Genomic DNA, 22,635 nt, shown 5'->3' with positions numbered 1-22,635 from the left:
TTACTGACAATGTGCTATCAATGCCAGTTTCTGCTGTTGACAAGGTATTTCAGGTAGTGGTTTCTCAGCCTAATGCCATATCCAAAATGCAAGCCCAAATCTCTCATCGTCAACAACACATTGCAGTCCACCAGCAGCGTTAATAGTCACTGTGGTATCACTGATGTTACAGGTTAAGTGAATTGTTAAGAATCATACCATAAAAGCAAAATAGATCTGGTTCCTGAAATGTTCAATTCTATTCTGTAAAGTATCTCTTTGTAACCTTTATGGATTTGCACTGTTTTGTCATTCCAATTTTCTACCCCTTCTCCTTCAACTGAAGAGCTATTCTTTACTTGTAAGTTTGGACATTGCGTGCTTGCAGGAGATACAACAGGAAAGCTGAGTTCTGATCTATGTACACATATGTAAATACAAATATATCCACACACCCTCCGATAGCGGTCAGTCGATAATGATTGGCAACAGGAGATAGAGGTGAAATTTTGAAACCTCATCCCTAACTGCCTCAGCTAACATTACTGTCTGTTTCATTTGTTTTCAAAATGGTTGTCACAGGGATAACGTTAGCCAGGCTAGCTTTTACTAATAAAGGAGGCTGTTCGTTAATGTAGTAAAACTTGATGAGGCAGTCACACTGGTTTACACATGCCCTGAGCTCGAATATATTAATTTTAGATTATTTGAACAAAAGCAAATTATTGAATGGTGAAAAATAGGAAATGTGAATTCACAAAAACAAAAATTACTCGGCATCTGGCAGAATAAAGATTAATATGGATTTGAAGACTTATACTGCGTACTCCTCTCAAATTTATAAGAAACAAAAAAAAAGAGGAATAGGCCATTAAACTTGCTTGGCATTCAAGAAGATTATGGCTGATCTTCCACCTCAGCTATACCTTCTTGTACGCATGCGACCCAAAAATCTATCTCAGCCTTGAATATACTCAGCAACCCAGTATCCAAGCTCACCAAGGTCTTATGTATTGTAGCAAGGCTTCTTTACTCTTGTACTGCAATACAACTGTAATAACATTGCATTACATTTTGAATGACTGCTATTTGAATACATTTTATCACCAATTTTTGAAACAACTTGACTATTCTAACATCACTCTGTATCCTTTATATTAAAAAAACTTATTTTTTGCTTTATTTTGTACAGTCAGTACATTAAAGAGGAAGTACTACATTGCCAGAAGTGCAGACTTTTGGATCAGGTGTTAAGATGAAGCAGTCTACCCTTTCAGTAAGGCACAAAAGATCCCACTGGCACTAATTTACACAGGGAAACTTTGGCCAATATTGATCCCTAAAACAGATTGCCTGGTCAGTGTCACATATGCTCATGGGGCTTTGCTGTGTGCAAATTGGACGTCAAGTCCCCCGAAAGTGCTGATCTGGGGGGGGGGGTCTCATCAGCTTAACAACAAAAAAAAAATCTGTTTTTACTATTGGGAAACTTACTTGAATCAATTTTTAGGCAAGTTTAATCGTCCGAAAAAGGAAACAGTGACAATGTATAATGCAACATTGTACTAAACCTTTATTTGGCCAAAACATACTAACAACAAGGAAATATCTTTCCAAAAACAGTCTTAAAAAACCCCTCTGATCAACTATGTTATAAGGCAATTTCTTCAAGAGGAGGCATGCTCTGTCTTGTTTGCAGTTCTCTTGCTCAAGCTCCTGACTTTTATTAATGGTCAAAAGTAAATCTAAATATGCCAATGACACTTCCTATCATGTTCATGAACACAACTTCCTACGATGTTTCTGAGCATACTAGCTACGAAGTCAGGAAGCTGAAGTCTGCAGTTATCTGCTTCCTGCAATAACTGCCAACTAAACACATCCTGCATCAACACAGCAGCGGTCTCTAATTCCAGGTATAGTTGAAAATATTACAGCTAAATTATCCCAAGCTGCTTTACTGCCAAAGATGATAGCGTTGCACATTGTGCTCAATGTCAATTTTTAGTGGAGGAAATGAAGTAATATGGGGAGGAAGGAGAGGGTGAGGCTTATTGTTAACTGTGACACAACAAAGTTACTGATGCTAACACTGAGGCCAAAATAAAAGTGCCCTACACTGATCAGGGGCATGGCATGGCAGATCTCAATTAACAAGATGTGTAGACATGCTGGTTCTGAAATAAGAATCAATCAGAAAAAAGAAGAAATATTCAGAAAATACATTAACTTAGTCACCTAAACAATTTGAATCAGGACAGAAGGATGAACATGAGAATTACCCCATTTGCTTTGCAAGATAAGGTGGGTTAATCATTAATGAAGCAAAAATTGAGAGGCCTATTATGAAGATCATAAATTCAATACAAGGTGATTGTTGAATGTGGAAGTTGTTACTCATCAGTTCCAAGGCCATCTTGCACAGCTTGGTCTTGCCTGTACTTTTTCCATATTCACTGCATTCTAGCAGCACAAGGCATCATCTCACTTGTTTATTCAGACCACTATTCCAAACTTTCAGCTCTCTACCCAATACAGTTCATTTTCTACAAGTGAGTGTATCCAACATACTCATTTTTATTATGCAAACAACCTTGTATGACTTAATGAGCCAGATCTTCAAGTCAGTAGCAAAAGACTACAAACATAGTTATGGCCCTACTTTTTTCCATCCTTACAACCAGGTCTTCCTTCACAGTAGCAAAAGCAATCCCTTGACACAGCCATCCACAGAGAGCAATTGGATGCAGCAGCTGCGGACAGGCCGTGACCCTTTTCAATATACTAGCTGCCATGTTCAGAAACATAGGAAATACAGACAGCTCTTGGACTTATGACACACTTGGTTCCTAAAAACCGGGTCATAAGGCGAAACGTTGCAAGTCAGAACTGATTTCCTCAAAGGAACAATATTATAAATAGGGTTGGATTCCTAAACCAAGGCCGGGAATCACTCATTGGGCACCCAGCAGTGTTAAATGCTCTCAATTCTTTCCCCATCAAGTCACTGAGATGATGCCTGCACACCTTAGCACAAGTTCCTTGGTTAGTGTGGGAGATATGATGAAGCTATCAAATCACTGTCAGTTGCCTGTTTAACTTTGCAACTCTGAGCATATATTAGATGATGCATTGAGCACTGTTGTGACAGTTGTGCCAAATAAAAACCTGACAGTGTCTTACAGGTGAATTAACAGAATAAGATACGTATTTCCAACTTAATAAAGAAGGTTTGCCCTAATAAAAATGGTGTGATATAGATGGGTGGCACAGATTGTCAATGTGTCCGCATGAACGTGTTGATATGACATCAAGGTCAAAACTGACATTGTAAAGTTGAAATAGGGTGCCAAATTATAAACAACGCAAGTGCTGTTCATCAAAACTTGACCATTCCAAAGTGGAGGACTGCCTGTCGATCATGGCTCATCATCTAACTCAAAGCCAATTTTCCCACATTGTCTCGAAATGATTTTAAAATCCAGAAATCCATCAATTTATGCCTTGAACAAACTCCAATGACTGAGCCTCCACAGCCTTCTGGGGAGAGAATTCCAAACATACATTATCCTTCGAGTAAAGAAATTCCTCTTTATCTCAGTCCTAAACAGCCTTCTTATTCTGAGATTTGTCCCCTGGTTCAAGACCCTAATGATGCTCTCTCCACTCACGTTGTTTTGTTTCTTAAAGACTTGATTAGCTGTAAGTATTCGCATTCCAACCATTATTCATGTAAATTAAGTCTGTGTCTTTATATGCCCTGTTTGTGAACAGAATTCCCACTCACCTGAAGAAGGGGCTTGGAGCTCCGAAAGCTTGTGTGGCTTTTGCTACTAAATAAACCTGTTGGACTTTAACCTGGTGTTGTTAAACTTCTTACTGTGTTTACCCCAGTCCAACGCCGGCATCTCCACATCATCAAGACCCTCAGCCAGGGGAATGATCTCCTGAGAAACCCTGTCGGAATTTTGTATGCTTCAATGGGATCACTTATTATTCTTCCAAACTCTAGAGAATACAGGCCCAGTCTCCCCAATCTCTCCTAATAGGACAATCCCAGAAATAGGTCAGGTGAACCTTTGTTGTGCTCCTTTCTATGGCAATTACATCCTTCCTTAGGTAAGGAGACCAACACTACAGATGTGATCTCAGCATGGTGCTGTACAACTGCAGCAAGACATCTTTATTCCTGTACTCGAATCCTTTTGCAACAAAGGCCAATATAACTATTTGTCTTGCTAATTACTTGCTGCACCTGCATGTTAACTTTCAGTGACATATGGTCAAGGACACCCAAGTCTCTTTGGACATGAACACTTCCCAAATTAAGAAACATGGATATTTTTCCTATCAAAATGGATAACTTATCTGCCATATTCCCATGTTTTGATATGTTCATGTTTTGATAGGAAAACGTATCAAAACATGGAAACAAGGCAAATAAGTTATCCATTTTGGAAAACATTTGTGTTTCTTAAATTGGGAAGTGCTCATGTCCAAAGAGACTTGGGTGTCCTTGTTCAAATGTCACTGAAAGTTAACATGCAAGTGCAGCAAGTAATTAGGAAGACAAATAGTTATGTTGGCCTTTGGTGCAAAAGGACTGAGCACAGGGTTGGTGGAATGGGTACAGTGGCTGGCAGATCCCGTTAGGGGCGAGGCGGTTAGACAGTCTGACGGAAGGAGGAATATGTTGTTTGGTCTGGTAGGTGGTGGTGGGGACCCTGGGGAAAGAGTTATACCTTGCTGCACCTAATTTTGAGATGCTAGGGTTCGAAGAAAATGTGTTGGCCATATAACTTCTAAATCTACTATTAAGTTGTTTTCCTATACATTAATCATTTTGAGCCCCAAATTGTCAGCAAACTGAAGTGAAAAATATTTGTACCGGTTGGCATTTTATTTCAAACTATGTGGTATTTTGAATCATTTGCCCGTAGTATAGCTAGAATTTCATAATGCAATACTTTAATTACCGACTTCAAGCCTTTTAAAATATGAATTACAGAAAATTTTACTTTTGACTGGGGGATTTTATATAGAGGGACCACTGCTTTTCTCGATATATAATAACCTAAACCTGGGTGTACAGGGAACAATTTCAGAATCCAAAGTTGATCCAAGACTTGGAATTATTGTGAACTGTGAGGAGGATAGTGATAAAATTCAAGGGGATATAGACAGTTGGTTGAATGGACAGACACTTGATAGCTGAAATTTAATGCAGATGTGTGAAGTGAGGATTAAAATCAACACCAATCTTAGATTGAAAATGCAGTCAGGAAATTAATCAGTAGATTCTGCGGAGATCAATGGAAAGAATAATCAAAAAGGGCATATAACAGGTGGCCAATCAGCAAAGTTTACCATCCAGCCTTTAAGTAAGTGCTGAAGGCAAAATAGAAGGTACTGAAAGTGGGGTAAAGGCTGGAGCCAGAATTATAAAAAAGCCAATGACTCTTAACTGCCAAACTTCAGGACTGCTCTTCTGTTAGCTTTAAAATTCACAGCTGACCTCCGTAAGTTTATATCAATGTGTCTTCGAGTGATCTCAAGTCCTTAGTAGCATTTGTACAGTCAGGAAAGAGAGACGGGATTTGGACAGGTTGAATTGACCCAAGAGCTCTTTTAGAGTTAAGGAGAGGCATGTAAATGCCGCAAGCAATGTTGGTAACTATTCATTATGATCCCTACAAATCACATACAGGGTGGTGGATAACAGGACTAGCCATTAAAGCCTTTAAATAGGAGGTGCTGGATGGCACTCTGGCACATTCCAACAGCGCTTACATCCCTGGGCCTACACCACAAATTAACAGCTGAACAATGTGAGTACAAGTATCCCGCTAAATATCACGGAACAAGAAAGCATTAGACACCAAGGTCAGTGCCAATAGACATTTTTGGAGGGGCCCGGCAGTGCAAATCAAAGTTTAAACTTCCCAGACAATTACAGCATGTATGTTTGTGGGTCAGGACTTGAGATCTGAAGTGCAATACCAGCGAACATTTCAATATTCACCACTATCGATTTCAGAAAATCTGGCCCATTGTATCACCAATTAACATAAAACATTCAAGGCAACAAAAAAATCAATTATGGAGTAACTAATTTGTTGTAAATATTCCTTAAATATGTTGCTTTAGCAATGAAAAAGGAAATTTGTTATCTCAGAGAGTGGATCAGAGAAACTTGATCTACACTTCTGAACAAAGTTGAAGACATAGACAGTGGCAACGCAAACAGGAAACATATCTGGAGGAATCTTCCGGCCATTCACGCTGGTGCAATTCTCTGGTCCCACTGCTGTGAATGGCGATTTGGCTAAGTGCCAAATTCTCCGTCCTCACTTGCAGTCGCAACAGGGCGTGAATGGCCAGAAAATTCCACCCATCATTTAAAAATCACAAGGAATGTTCCTCCCCTTCCTCTTCTTAACAGCACTCTTCCCCCACAACTCGTGTCTTTTCAATAAAATGCAATTATTTATCCTAACTCTTAACTGGTACGGTGGCACAGCGGTTAGCACTGCTGCCTCACAGTGAATTCCCGGCTTGGATACTATATGGACGCTGCATGTTCTCCCCGTGTCTCCGTGGACTTCCTCCAGGTGCTCCAGTTTTCCTCCACAGTCCAAAAGACATGTTGGTTAGGTATATTGGCCATGGTAAATTCTCCCTCCGTGTACCCAAACAGGCACCGGAGTGTGGTGACTAGGGGACTTTCACAGCAACTTAACTGCAGTGTAAATGTAAGCCTATTTGTGACACTAATAAATAAACTTTAGAACTTTAACTGAAGAAGGTTCCTTGTGCTCTAATCCAAAACAGCCCAATTTCAAATCAGCATTAGCCGTTGACTACTCGTGTTATAGTAGTCATGTGACATCGGCTTTTCCAACCTGAAATTGTTTGAAACCCCATGTGTGGAAAAAAGAATTGCAGCTGAATGAATAGCTAAGATTAGACAGAAGCAGTTGTCTGTTACTGACTGCTGTTTCAGTTCAATGGTAGGGTTCAGAGACTGGCTTGGCGAGAACAACAGGTGACAAAAGATGGTACAATATCACACATGAATGAAATTCAAGGAGTCTTTGAATAATACATCAGAGAAACTGAAACTTATTTATTCAGTTTATCAGCATCTTAACAGACTTCAACATGCAACAAATATGGAAGTAAGTTAGAGAACTCCACGTGGCTCACTTTAAGGATTTTTAATGTGCTTTTAACTTAGTTCTCCAGACAGGAGCTTGGGGTACTTGCTGTCAACACTTTTCATTAACATTCTAGAGAAATTGCGCAGCATAACTTGATATCATGCTTAAATGAATAAAGTTAAGCTTCACTGCAGCGGGAATAAAAAGTAGAATTGAGGCCTAGAGCAAATACTACTGAACAAATATTCTGTGGATTAGAATGGGGTCCTGTACGTGCTATGCCAAAGAATACAACTAAAAAATATACAAACACAAGATTTTTTAAGTTATACTACACACTGGTCAGACCATGTACAGAGTTTTGGATTTGTGTTGCATATTTGTAATTATCCTGCATAAATCGCATCCTACTAGAAAGATGCCAGCAACAGTGATCCTAAAATTGATGAGTAACGGAGAAATGACAACTCTAAGCATAGAGGGAAATCAAATAAAAGCAAGAGGGAAATTTCTGCTGGCGCAATATTAAATCAGATTGAAGAGGCAAACATATTATGGCGTTTAAAAACAAACAAGAACAACAAAATAAATTTATAACTATTAAGAAGATTTTCTTACTGAAATAAGGCCATAAAACCTTAAGATATAGGAGCAGAATTATGTCATTCGGCCCATCGAGTCTGCTCCGCCATTCAATCATGGCTAGGTTTCTCAATCCAATGGTCTCGCTTGATCCCTTTACCAATCAAGAACCTATCTATCTCTGTCTTAAACGCATTCAATGACCTGGCCTGTGGCAATGAATTCCATAGATTCATCACCCTCTGGGTGAAGAAATTCAACCTCAGCTCAGTTCTAAAGGGTCGTCCCTTTACTCTGAGGCTGTGCCCTTGGATCCTAGCCCCTCCCACAAATGGAAACATCTTCCCCACGTCCACTCTGTCCAGGACTTTCATTATTCTGTAAGTTTCAATGAGATCACCCCTCATCCTTCTACACTCCATCGAGTACAGACTGAGTCCTCAGATGCTCCTCATACATCAAGCCTTTCATTCCCGGGATCATTCTTGTGAACCTCCTCTGGACCCTCTCCTAGACCAGCACATCCTTCCTTTGATAAGGGGCCCAAAACTGCCCATAATATTCAAACTGTGGTCTCACCAGAGCCTTATAAATTCTCAGCTGTAGATCCCTGCTTTTGTGTTCTTGTTCTCGAAATGAATGCTAACATTGCATTTGCTTTCCTAACTACCAAATCAATCTGCAAGTTAACCTTCAGAGAATCCTGAACTATGACTCCCAAGTCCCTCTACACTTAGAACATAGAACAGTACAGCACAGAACAGGCCCTTCGGCCTACGATGTTGTGCCGAGCTTTATCTGAAACCAAGATCAAGCTATCCCACTCCCTATCATCCTGGTGTGCTCCATGTGCCTATCCAATAACTGCTTAAATGTTCCTAAAGTGTCTGACTCCACTATCACTGCAGGCAGTCCATTCCACACCCCAACCACTCTCTGCGTAAAGAACCTACCTCTGATATCCTTCCTATATCTCCCAACATGAACCCTATAGTTATGCCCCCTTGTAATAGCTCCATCCACCCGAGGAAATAGTCTTTGAACGTTCACTCTATCTATCCCCTTCATCATTTTATAAACCTCTATTAAGTCTCCCCTCAGCCTCCTCCGCTCCAGAGAGAACAGCCCTAGCTCCCTCAACCTTTCCTCATAAGACCTACCCTCCAAACCAGGCAGCATCCTGGTAAATCTCCTCTGCACTCTTTCCAGCACTTCCACATCCTTCTTATAGCGAGGTGACCAAAACTGCACACAATATTCCAAATGTAATAGAACTTGCGATTTCTGAATTCTCTCCGCATTTAGAAAATAGTCTACGCCCCTATTCTTCCTACCAAAGTGCATAACCTCACACTCTCCCACATTGTACTCCATCTGCCTTCTTACCTCCTGTTGATTACCATGATAAAAGAGCAAGAGCAGAGCAATTGGTTGGTGAGTATTTTACTTGCATTCCTCATTTATCTTTAAAATACTGGTACAATTTATTGGTAACTAAGGTTTTAACAGCAGTAGTATAGCTTATCAGCAGCAGTAGAATAGCTTATCAGCAGCAGTAGAATTTAAGAAATAAATAAAAATAAAAACACATCTATGCAGTGAAGAAAATTTACAACTTTCAGTTGTAGCTGGTACTAGCTTTCATAGTATTAGTGATTATATTTTTTATTTTTCCCCAATTGAAGTTGGTGACAGTTCTATTAATATATGAATGATTAAGCATTTTCTGTAACTCATTATGAAATATTCGATGTGTATCAAATGTATTTAATCTTATTCAATGGGTCACGGTTAGTGCACATGCCCGAATTCAGCCTTGCGGCCCACTGACATGAAGGAGGGCCACTCATGCAGCCCACACTAGCCTAGGTTGATTACTGCTCTCGACACTTGAATCCAACAAGAGTTCTCACCATAGTCCAAAGATGTGCAGGCTAGGTGGACTGGCCATGCTAAATTGCCCTTTAGTGTCCCAAGATGCATAGGTTAGATGGATTAGCAATGGGAAATGTGTGGGCTTATGGGGATAGAGCCTGGGAGTTGGTGCAGACGCGACAGGCTGAATGGCCTCTTCTGCACTGTGGCGATTCTATGATTCGATTATTCTGAAACACCTACCTCCAAGGCTGATGTTCACCTGCAGATAAGTAACCCTAAAGAAGACAAGGTTTAGTCCCCTTCTGCACCACAGGGGAATTAACCTAGTAATTTGGTAAGTGGCATTTAAGTCCATTCAAAAAAAAGTTTCCACCTGATCACCATAAAGAACCTATCAAAAGATGATCACTGAAGATTTGCCTGAAATCTATGAAGGACCACAGAATCTTGGGAGGACACTGTAGATGAAAATATAACTAAGTGACTGCACTCTTACTGCAGTGAAGCAATGTATATGGTTCTCCAAAACAGGAGAAAATTATATTGGAAACTCACTGATGCAAGAAAATACCAATTAGGAGTAGGCTACTCGGCCCTTCGAGCCTGCGCCACCATTCAATGAGATCACGTTTGATCTGGTTGTAACCTCAATTCCACCTTCCTATGACCCCAATAGCTTTTCAGCCGTTTGCTTATCAAGAATCTATCTCCCTCTGCCTGCAAAATATTAAAAGATTCTGCTTCCACCATCTTTTGAGGAAGTAAGTTCCAAAGACTCTTGGCCCTCAGTGAAAAAAGTCTCCCAGAAGAGGAAACATCTTTTCCACATACAAGATCCTGAGGGGTCTTGACAGGGTGTATGTTTCAATCAAGTCGCCTCACTGTTCAAAACTCCAGCAGACACAAGACTAGCTTGCCCAACGTTTACAATCCAGGTATTAGTCTAGTGAACCTTCGCGGAACTGCTTCTGGCATTTACATCCTTCCTTAAATGCGATCAATACTCTACACGTTCCTCCAGATGTGATTGCCGGGGGGAAGGGCATCATGATCGACACAGGCTTGGAGGGCCAAAGGGCTCATTCCTGTGCTGTACTTTTCTTTGTATTATACACATGATATTGCCAAATCTTTGCCCACTCAATTTATCTACATTCCTTTGCAGCCTCCTAATGTCCTCTTCACAACTTGGGGAGGTGATGGCCTAGTGATATTATTGCTAGAATAATAATCCAGAAATTCAACTAATGTTTTGGGGACCTGGGTTTAAATCTCACCACGCAGATGGTGGAATTTGAACTAAAAAAAAACCGAATTAAAATCTACTGATGACCATGAAACCAGTGCCAATTGTCAGAAAACCCATCTGGTTCACTAATGTCCTTGAGGGAAGGAAATCTGCCGCCCTTACTCTGTCTGGCCACATGATTCCAGAGCCACAGCAACATGGTTGACTCTCAAGTGCCGTCCAAAGGCAACTAGGGGTGGGCAATAAATGCTGGCCAGCCAGCGATGCTCATGTCCTACAAATAAATTCAAAAACTTACTTTGTGTGGGTCATTGTCAACATCTGGCAGGTGGTAAATGCTGTGAAAATCAAATCTCAAAGGGGAAACTTGGCAAGCTTTTAGAAAATTTTTGTACTTTACAAGAAGTCAGGAGCCACAAATTACAGTAATAGATTTTAAATATTAAATTCAAATGTTAAGAAAACTTTGATTTACACAGTTAAAGTTAGTTTTACAGAACTTTCCTCCAAAAAGATTTCTACTTGTTTAGACACAAATAAGTACAACTTTTAGGCTACAGTCTAAAAAAAATTCCAGTATTATGAGCGAACCACACTTCTACTGTAGAGGGCAATCATAGAATCCCTACAGTGCAGGAGGAGGCCATTTGGCCCATCGAGTCTGCACCGATCACAATCCCACCCAGGCCCTATTTCAGTACCCCCACATTTACCCTGCTAATCCCCTGACACTAGGATCAATTTATCATGGTCAATCCACCTAACCTGCACATTTTTGGACTGTGGGAGGAAATCAGAGCACCCGGAGGAAACCCACGCAGACACAGAAACTCCACACAGTGACCAGAGGCCGGAATTGAATCCAGGTCCCTGGCTCTGTGAGGCAGCAGCGATAACCACTGTCACCCAATCACAGTGCTCCTCTCTCTCATTTTCCACAGCAGAATGGGAGAACAACAAACATTTATGAAAAACAGACACTTTTCTGGGTTGGCTGCTCATATTCTTCAAAGCACTCCAGGAGGTCTTACATAGTCACCCCTAACATGGCTCCCAACCTCTCTTTAAATATGTGCTTTTCTTTCATCTTTTCCCATTGTCCTTATCCTTCTTTGAAATTTATCTTTCCCAGAATATAAAAATCTTATGTTCTTCTTAAGGTCACCACTTTCGGGTAAAATAAAATTTAACACTCGCCTTATTTATGACCTTTTCCAAGTCATGAACCCTTTTTATTTCCCTTTGACACTGAACAACTGAACACAACAAACTTTCTTAGTCTCCTAATGAAACTGTCTACCCATATCTTACTTACTGGTAGAACATCCAACTTGGCCATATTCAAGTGCTAGTCTTCGATGTCCTCAACTTTGTAAGCAGACACGCCACAGCTTCTTTAAATTAGTCTTGCACGCAACCACAAGCTTGCTTCCCAGCATATCAGACTCCCAAATTATTAAAATATCATTTTCCTCGGTCATCAGCAAATTTAGACTGTAGCCTACAGTCCCTTGTAGTTTATAAATTGTAAAAAGTTGAGGCCTCAGCAGTGATCCCTCTGGCACACTACTCTTTGATTTATTGTCACGTGTATTAACATAGTGAAAAGTATTGTTTCTTGCGCGCTATAGACAAAACATACCGTTCATAGAGAAGGAAACGAGAGAGTGCACTCATGGCATCCTGTGAACCAGAAAAGGACCCTTTTATGCCTACCCTCTGTCTCCTGCTAGCTCGCTAATCTTTTATTCATGCCATTATGTTAACCACTGCACCAAGGACTTTCTTTTTCTTCCAACAATAACCTTTGATATGGCACCTTATCAAATGCCTTCTGGAAATCTAAGTACATCCACAGATTCTCCTTTATCCACAGTATATGTTACTTCTTCAGAGAGCTCCAATAAATTGGTTAAACATGATGTCCCTCTCAAAACAATGCTGACTCTGCCTGATTACTCTGAATTCTTCCAGGTGCCCTGCTATAACGTCTTTAATAATAGTCCCATTTTCCTTATGATAGACTTTAAGCTAACTGGTCTGTAGTTTCCAGCTTACTGCTTCCCTCCCCTTTTGAATAAAGGGGATACATGCCCTATTTTCCAATCTAATGGAACCTTCCCCAAATCTAGGGAATTTTGGAAAATTTAAACCAATGCATCAATTATCACGCTAGCCACTTCTTTTAGGATGAAGTCTATCTGGACCTGGAACTTAACAGCCCGCAGCAGCTCTAACAGTTTGTCATGTACCATTTCTCTGGTGACTCTAATTTTCCCCAAGTTCGTCTCACCCTTGCATTTCCCATTCTAGTTATTTCTGGAAGGTTACTTGTATCACCTATACGGAATAGAGGCCCAAAATAATGATTCAATTCATCTCATTTTCCATTATTAGTTTTTCGGACTCACTTTTCGATAAGACTAATGCCCACTTTGTTAACTCGTTTATTTTTAAGAGTTTCTATAGAAACTCTTATTATCTGTCCTTATATTTCTAGCTATCCTTTGCTCGTAGTCTTAATTTTTCCTTCTTTATCAATCTTTTGGTTATTATTCTTATTTCAGAGTACATCAAGAAGTAGAAGATACATCTGTACATTGATGCAAACAGCTTCTTTTTCAGGGATCATATGGATTGCGTGCTTCCATAAGAAAACAAACTGCAACTAATGATGCCTCACAAAAAGTACTTAACAGGAAACTGACAAAGCACAAGCTACTAACAAGGAAAGGAATTAGTCAAATCAAGGAGATATTTAAAAACAATCATAGGAAGCAAAAATCAAAAATTAAGTCTCCAGCGTCAAGGGATCACCGCTCCTGCAACCTTTTTTAAAAAGGGTTTCAGCCTGCAAGATGTAAATGTAGCACAATTCTCAAGAAAGGTGCAGGATGCAGAGCTTAATTCTATTGTATGAGATTCTACAGAATCAGATATTACTGGTGAAACAATAACAAATCGGACATCAAATTTTTCAGTCCACTTCAAGTTTGCAGATGAAGAAATTCTACATATGCATAGAGCTTCTCATTTGTGATACTGAAAGTGTGATCCGAATTTCCACATACTTCAAATATGATAGCGAATGCTTGGAAACTGGAATGCTTGCACAACGCATTCCACAGATCAAGCGAGTCACTTGCAAGGTCACGCAGTCAATAATTTCTTACAAAACCGCCACAAAACTTCCTGCATGCAATAGTCGAGTGCTAATCATGAAGATACAAGAACTGTAGAAACACAGACAAGAAAAATGAAATCTGAGCACTATATTGAAAATGCATGCTTCCTTAACATTTTTTGCAAAAGATTGAGAGTTTCATTCAAACCATCAACTCCAATGAACCAAATTCAACATTTTTAAAATACCCATCTACAAAGTTAAAATTCATCTTCCAACAATGTTCTTAACTTTTTCAAAAATATGCAAATGAGTTTTCTAAAACCCAATGTTGAATATGTAAAATCGTTAAATGAACTTGCAGTAGGGAGAAAAATTATGAATATCCTCTTCCAATATACAGCGAAGTATAAAATTTTGAAATCTTAATTACATTCCGAAGAAAATCAAAATAGAATTTGGGAATCTCTTTCCATTTAAAAAAATAGGTAAAAGTTCTTAAGGGAATCTTCTACCTATTTCCAGACTAGAGAATGTGGAAAAAAATTAACAAACCAGGAAATAAAGAAAATTAGTGGAAAACTAGCTCATGATCCTGCACTGTTCAGAAAAATGGAACTATGCCACGTGGTAATTCAGTTCTGGCAATGAAAATCACAAATCAAAGCCTCAATCATGTGCCTGCTGACAAAGAAACCTGAAGACCTTTCAAAACAAATTACATTTTTATCATAAAAAAATGATTGCAACACGACTTGCCAGTCTTCTCTACCTCAGAAAATACTTGTATTAACCAATTAATCCAAGAAAACCACAACTAAAATGAATTTGAAACAACGTACTTTACTACAGAAATTGAAAAAAAATAAAATTGGAGTATTCTAAGTGAGTCAGGCATCATTCCATGTACAATTCTTATATATTCTTGTAACTTAAATTTGGAACTTTTCCTTCTGTACAATATTGAATGCAATTAGATGTGATCATTGCATTTTACGACACAGAACAGACAAGTGATTAAACATCTTGGGGCGGCACGGTGGCTAGCACTGCTGCCACGGAACAGAGACCACTCCATCTGACGAAGGAGCATTGCTCCGAAAGCTTATGGTATTTGCTACCATATAAACTTGTTGGACTTTAACCTGGTGTTGAGAGACTTCTTACTGTGCTTACCCCAGTCCAACGCCGGCATCTCCACATCATGACTACCATTGACGCCTCACAACGCCAGAGACCCGGGTTCAATTCCGGCCTCGGGTCACTGTCTGTGTGGAGTTTACACATTCTCCCCATATCTACGTGGGATTCCTCCGGATGCTCTGGTTTCCTCCCACAGTCCAAAGATGTGCGGATTAGGTTGATTAGCCGTGATAAATTGACCCTAGTGTCTTATCAGGGTAAATATGTGGTGTTACGGGAATAGGGCCTGGGTGGGATTATGGTTGGTGCAGACTCAATGGGCTGAATGGCCTCCTTCTGCACTGTGCAGATTCTATTCTATTAGCAACAAGTAATTCAACACTAGAGTTTCCTAAAAGGGTCACTAAGACTTTTCCTTGATATGTTTGCTCATGCAAGTGGTTAAACAAATTGTAATATCAAGTTGAGACTTCCAACAGCTTATAATATTCCAATGTGGACTATTCCAGAAATACAAGGTATTCAACAAACTCCAAGTAAACATTACAACTTGTAACAAAGAAATAAAATTAGCAAAACTGTAAGTAACAGTAATTCAGTCTTACATATCTGGCACTCCCGGTGACAAAGTATTCAATAAACCCAGCCAGCAGGTAACCAAAGAATATTTTAGTACTGTTATGGTCATCAGGCAACCCCTCAGGATAACTTTCTTCCACTCCATGGTTGTGGGTTCTGAGGTGACGATAAAGTCGAATAAACTACCTTGCCACAGGTAGGGCAGGTAGTGTTTGATGAGGTAAGTGGATGATACGCTCCGATTTTGGCATGCTTCTTCCGCTGTTTATGCTTGGCCTCCACTTGGGCCTGTTGGAGATGGTCAAAATGGTTCACAGATGCTTCTCCTCCACTTTGTGCAGTCTCAAGCAAGAGATTTCACATATCGGGGCAATGTTGCATTTCTTCAGGAAGGCTTTGAGGACAACCCTGAAACATTTCCTCTGACTTCCTGCTATCCGCTGTGACAATGTTTGGAGTAGAGAGCTTGTTTTGGAAGTCTGGTATCAGAAATATGATGTGGAGATGCCGGCGTTGGACTGGGGTAAACACAGTAAGAAGTTTAACAACACCAGGTTAAAGTCCAACAGGTTTATTTGGTAGCAAAAGCCACACAAGCTTTCGGAGCTCTTAGCCCCTTCTTCAGGTGAGTGGGAATTCTGTTCACAAACAGAGCTTATAAAGACACAGACTCAATTTACATGAATAATGGTTGGAATGCGAATACTTACAACTAATCAAGTCTTTAAGAAACGAAACAATGTGAGTGGAGAGAGCATCAAGACAGGCTAAAAAGATGTGTATTGTCTCTAGACAAGACAGCCAGTGAAACTCATATCAAGGAAAATCTGCAGTGAGTTTCACTGGCTGTCTTGTCTAGAGACAATACACATCTTTTTAGCCTGTCTTGATGCTCTCTCCACTCACATTGTTTCGTTTCTTAAAGACTTGATTAGTTGTAAGTATTCGCATTCCAACCATTATTCATGTAAATTGAGTCTGTGTCTTTATAAGCTCTGTTTGTGAACAGAATTCCCACTCACCTGAAGAAGGGGCTAAGAGCTCCGAAAGCTTGTGTGGCTTTTGCTACCAAATAAACCTGTTGGACTTTAACCTGGTATCAGAAATATGGACAATGTGGCTTGCCCAATGTAGCTGATTAACCATAACCAGTGCCTTGATTCAGGGGATGCTGGTCTGACAGCAGGCATTGGAGTGCCTAATCTGCCACTGAATTTGTGTAACGTACCACACTTTACAACGAAGCTCCATATGCTGTTATCAGTCGATCACATGATATGACATTCATCACACCACCTGCAGGTAGAATACCATCAAGATTTTGACATCATATATTATACGCAATAGGTTGTGTTTGTTGCTGACCACGAAGTTTTGCTTTGTGGAAAACTGTACTGACAAGAAAAGGAAGTTGGTGTAATTGGATATCATTCCCCCAGCACTCTGCCTGGGAATTTATAATTTATGCAGTCAATGGCCATGTGAACCAAATTCCCCCCCCGGCAAAAAAAAATATACTTTACTCACAAGATATCTTAAAATGCATTCCAAAACATTTCAAACTGGACATGATGAAACATTTCTCCAGAGAGCACGTGGCACTCCTAGTTGCCTCAAACAATTGCATTTATTATATACATTCAATGACAAGAATACATCCAAGGGATTCTACACAGTTTGCAGCCCTTCAGTACATCAACAGAGCATCACACACCTGATGACCAGGTTCGTACCTGTGATGGAAACGGGCCGTTGTTCCCACATGCCCAATGTCTGCCCCACCTTGGCTTCCAGTTTTTGGTGCATGCCCCTGCCTCTCCAAACCATATTCCCAGCATCTTCAGGTAATCTGACTGACGGTGAAGGGACCAAAGATCAGTTGGCCCAGTTCCCAAAGAACATGGCCTTGCTTTTGACATAATTTACCTTGGTTGCTGAGGTCAGTTACAGACACTCATCAGTCTGCATATCCAAGCAGAAGATGGCCATGTCATCCACACACACTAAGGCTTGTACGTGCAACCCTCATCTGCCTGGCATCTGGTGAACCGGTGCGATGAAAATCTCTTCCTCAATGTCAACAAAACGAAGGAGGAGATAGTTAATGACTTCAAGAAGCATAGTGAAGGACATGCCCCTGTCTAAATTAATGGGGACGAAGTAGAAAGGTTTTTGGGTTTCCAGATCACGAACAACCTGTCCTGGTCCCTCCATGCCAACGCTATAGTCAAGAAAGCCCACCAATGCCTCTACTTTTTCAGAAGACTAAGGAAATTTGGCATGTCAGCTACAACTCCCACCAACTTTTACAGATGCGCCATAGAAAGCATTCTCTCTGGTTGTATCATAGTTTGGCATGGCTTCGGCTCTGTCCAAGACTGCAATAAAATATAAAGGGTCACTCAAACCAGCCTCCCAGCCATTAATACTGTCTACACTTCCCACTGCCTCGGAAAAGCAGCCAGCATAATCAAGGACCCTACGCATCCCGGACATTTCCTCTTCCACCTTCTTCCGTCGGAAAAAAGATACAAAAGTCTGAGGTCACGTACCAACCGACTCAAGAATAGCTTCTTCCCTGCTGCCAGACTTTTGAATGGACCTATCTAGTATTATACTGATCTTTCTCTACACCCTAGCTATGATTGTAACACTGCATTCTGCATGCTCTCGTTTTCTTCTGTATGCATGGTATGCTTTGTCTGTATAGTATGCAAGAAACAATACTTTTCACTGTATACCAATACGTGACAATAATCAAATCAAATCATCACTCTCATGCCCGAATCCTTCTTGATGGACTCAGCAAAAGTTCTCTATCCTGTTCGTGTGTCATATTGAAGGGGACAGCCCTCCCGAACTCCAAATAATATTGCCAAGTTTCCCAATTCCCACCCATTGATCGAAACTTCATGACTGATATTTGCATAGAGCAGTTGGATCCAATTGCAGATTCCCTCCACAAACTTCATGCAACTAAAATATAGCTAGTTAATCTAACAATCTGCAACACTATGAACAGCAAGCAAACTCAACAAAAAGGAGATGTGAGGAAAAACCTTTTTATTCAGAGGGTGATGATGGTCTGGAATGTGCTGCCTGGTAGGATGGTAGAGGCAAGTTGCCTCACATCCTTTAAAAATACCTGGATGAACACTTGTCACATCATGACATTTAAGGCTATGGACCAAATGCTGGTAAATGAGGTGAGAGGTCAGGTATTTCTCACGTGTCAGTGCAGATTCAATGGGCTTCTTCTGCACTGTAGTAATCTATGATCCTAAAAAGCTATTTTTCAAGTTTGTAACAGATCCTAAGAAAAACTCAAAGACCCCAGCAAGGGTCTGAGTTTCAGCAAGTTTGAATATCGTGGGAGGAAATGACACAAGGTCCCAGAAAGCAGAAGTAGCTGCACGATGTGGCTCCTCATTATGGATTATTGAATATTTGAATTGAAAGAAAAACAAATAAATAAAATGCTATAAAAACTCAGGTCTGGCAGCATTTGTGGAGAGAGAAAATAGAGTTAACATGTTGAGTTTGTATGACTGCTTCAGTTTGAAGCCTCCTGTGAAGGATGATAAGCAGATAACATTCAAATATTGACAGAATGCAAGCAACATAGTTTTGGGTGAGCTGGAACAGAAACAGAAAATGTCAGAAAAACTCAGCAGATCAACAGGAGGCTTCAAACTGAAGCAGTCATACAAACTCAACATGTTAACTCTATTTTCTCTCTCCACAAATGCTGCCAGACCTGAGTTTTTATAGCATTTTCTGTCCGATTCCAGCATTCGTAGTACTTTGCTTTTATTTGGATGAGTCAGTTAATGTTGAGTGCTGAACTCAAACGGCCAGTAAAACTAGAAAACCAGTAAAGTTAATCTAGGTTACTGAAGATATAGGTAATGGTTTCACTGGCAGTAGAAGTGAGTAAACGTCAGAACTGAATTTGGGGTTTGAAACTTGTGTAATAATCAAATGAACTGAGGTTGGAAATCATTGAGCAGACCGGGTGTGGAGTTCAGAAAGGGAATGGAAACAGGGGCAATGGCTCAAGAGTTTTGTTGGAAGTTAAACAGGGTCACTTTGCTCATAGCAATGTTGAGTCGAGGAAGTTGAGGTATGCTGTTGGAAGTTTCAAACTCACCTTAGATATTCTCAGACATTGTGGTGCTGGTCACTCTTCATAAGAGGGCTGAGCATCATGCTATCAAAATTTAAACAACATAACTCAGGGATGTAATAATAGGACCCCTTTGTAATTTGATATTGCGCATTTTGCACATTTGTCTCTTTCTCATCCACACTCCCCTCACCCTCCCCTCCGAATGGCAGAATGAAAAACACTTCCGCGAGTCAAGACCTTCAAAAGAAAAATCAGAAAACTTTTATTACAAGCAGCAAATCAATGTTCAATGTAACAGTCAAGGTAAATTCCACGTAACTTCTCAAATTAGAGGAAGTGCTGTGTCCTGCCCTGTTATGGGGCAGCTCGATATTTTTTGTATTATGGGGTATCTTTACCAACAATTGCTTTTCCCCCCAAAATGCACAATATCTTCTACCATGCCCATATTCATAGAGGTCATAACCCTAAAAGGGGTAAAAGTTTAAGATAAACTGTTTAACATCTCTAATCATTGCACAGACGTATTCAATGCAATGAGGTTTTCTCAATTACCAGTGCTAAGCAGCTTGTCAGCAAGTAGTTCATGCGGAAACATCTTCTACTCTGAACCAGTAGACAGTAGACCTGTCATTTCAGGACAAGTGAACGAGTATACCCGGAATGATCCAATACTCTGAGGTGATAGATACAGCGTTAAGAGGCAAGACCTCAGAAGCAAAACCAGACTTAAAATTGTACTCCACTAGAAGTGTGGAGTTATCTGTACAGTCAGGATATCTTCGAGGGCTCAGTGTAATCATTCCACCACCATTAAAGTGTTGAACAAATTACATGAGAGCCATTATGGAACTGTGAGAAAGAAAGAGATAGTGAAGAGTTATTTCTGGTGACCTGGATTAGATTCAGAAATGGAAGAGAAGGTTGGAATGTGTTCTTCATGCACAAAAGATGCAAAACCTGCCAACGTTAGCATTGCTACCTCCTTAGGAGTGGCCAGAAGAGGCTTGGCAACAGCTGCACAACGACTATGCAGGACCTTTTGAAGGACACACATTTCTCGTCACAATCAATGCTCAAAGTGGTCAGAAGTCGCCATAACGAAGTCAATTCATCAGAAATGATGATCGAGAGGTTAGGAGAACTCATTAGTAGATTTGGATTTCATGAGCAATTAGTGAGTAATAATGCACCACAGGTCATCTCTCAAAAAAACTGAAAGAGCAGTATACAACATATTAGGTCTGCACCATACCATCCTGCTACGAATGGACTAGCAGAACATTTTGTGCAAACAATGAAGCACATATTAAAGGCAACCAGGAAACAAAGTTCATTTACCAATGGTCTAAATCAATTCTACTCATGTATAGGAGGCAGTAGTTTAGTGATGTTGTCATTGGACTAGTAATCCAGAGATAAAAGCAAAATACTGTGGATGCTGGAATCCAAAACACAAACAGAAAATGCTGGAAAATCTCAGTGGGTCTGACAACATCTGTGGAGCCAATGTTTCAGGTCTGGTTGACCCTTCATCAAAGTTATCTGGGTTATCCAGACTCGAAACATTGGTTATATTCTCTCTCCACAGATGCTGTCAGACCTGCTGAGATTTTCCAGCATTTTCTATTTTTGTTAGTATCCTAAAATCTAAAGTTATGTTCTGGAGGCTCAAGTTCTAATCCCGCCACAGCAGATGGTGAAATTTGAATTCAATAAAAATCTGGAATTACAAGTCTAATGATGATCACTGTCAAATTGTTGTAAAAACCAATCTGGGTCTCTAGGAAATTTGCCACCCTTACCTGACCTACATGCAACTTCAGATTCACAGCAATGTGCTTGTTGGGAACGTTCAACTTAAAGGGGGAGGAAATGCTATGTATTTATATTGATTTCAGAGAAGCTGCACTGAGCACTCTCAGAATTATACAGCGCAGAAGAGGCCCTTCAGCTGATTGAGTCTGCGCCGACATGCGAGAAACACCCAATCCCATTTATCAGAACTTGGCCCATAACTTTGAATGTTATGACATGCCAAGTGCTCATCCAGGTACTTTTTAAAGGATGCAAGGCAACATGCCTCCATCATGCTCCCAGGCAGCGCATTCCAGACTGTCACCACCCTCTGGGTAAAAAGGTTTTCCCTCACCTTGAACTTGTATCCCCTCGTGACTGACAACTTCAACTGAGGGGAACAACTACTCCCTATCCACCCCGCCCATGCCCATCATAATCTTGTACAGCTCAATCAAGTTGCCCCTCAGTCTTTTCTGCTCTAACAAAAACATCCCAAGTCTATCCAACCTCTCTTCAATGTTCTGTCCCAGGCAGCATTCTGCTGAATCTCCTCTGTACCCCCTCCAGCGCAATCACATCCTTCCTCCTATGTGCCAACCAGAGCTGCACACAGTATTCCTGCTGTGGCCTCACTAACGTTCTATACAACTCCAACATGACCGCTCCACATTTTTAATCTATGCCTCAATTGATAAAGGCAAGTGTCCCATATGCATTTTTCACCACCCCACTAACATGCCCTTCTGCCTTCAGAGATCCGTGGACAAACACGCCAAGGTTCCTTACTGGTGTCTTGTCATTCATTGAATACTTCCTTGTCAAATTACTCCTTCCAAAATTTATTAGCTTACATATTTCAGTATAATAATACATGCATGACATCATTGAAAGTGACATCAAGGATTGCTAGAAAAGGTAACTGTGCAGAATAAAGCAGCAGCCAGCACTGAACACACATCGCTAATAAAACTCCTTTAGTTTGTCAGCCTTCGTGCCTCCTGGCATCAATCCT

The 22,635-nt window shown here is 40.4% G+C and overlaps 1 protein-coding gene across 10 annotated transcripts in view; it reads right to left on the bottom strand.

Annotated features, from left to right (window-relative positions):
* The window catches only part of bmp2k (BMP2 inducible kinase), an 86,746-nt gene that overhangs the window by 50,920 nt on the left and 13,191 nt on the right, over positions 1 to 22,635 (bottom strand). The window contains exon 1 of one of the 10 annotated variants that reach the window (XM_078213858.1): positions 17,621 to 17,692. The exons of the other annotated variants lie outside the window; for them this stretch is intronic. The gene's annotated coding sequence lies outside the window, so the exon portion shown is untranslated. Of the gene's footprint in view, positions 1 to 17,620; positions 17,693 to 22,635 lie in introns of those variants that run through there. 10 annotated transcript variants of the gene reach the window in all.

Source organism: Mustelus asterias, chromosome 1 (assembly GCF_964213995.1).
Source record: "Mustelus asterias chromosome 1, sMusAst1.hap1.1, whole genome shotgun sequence".
In the NCBI taxonomy this organism is placed as follows: Eukaryota; Metazoa; Chordata; class Chondrichthyes; order Carcharhiniformes; family Triakidae; genus Mustelus; species Mustelus asterias.
The sequence above is the reverse complement of the archived record's forward strand: the minus strand, read 5'-3'. Positions and strand labels throughout refer to the sequence as shown.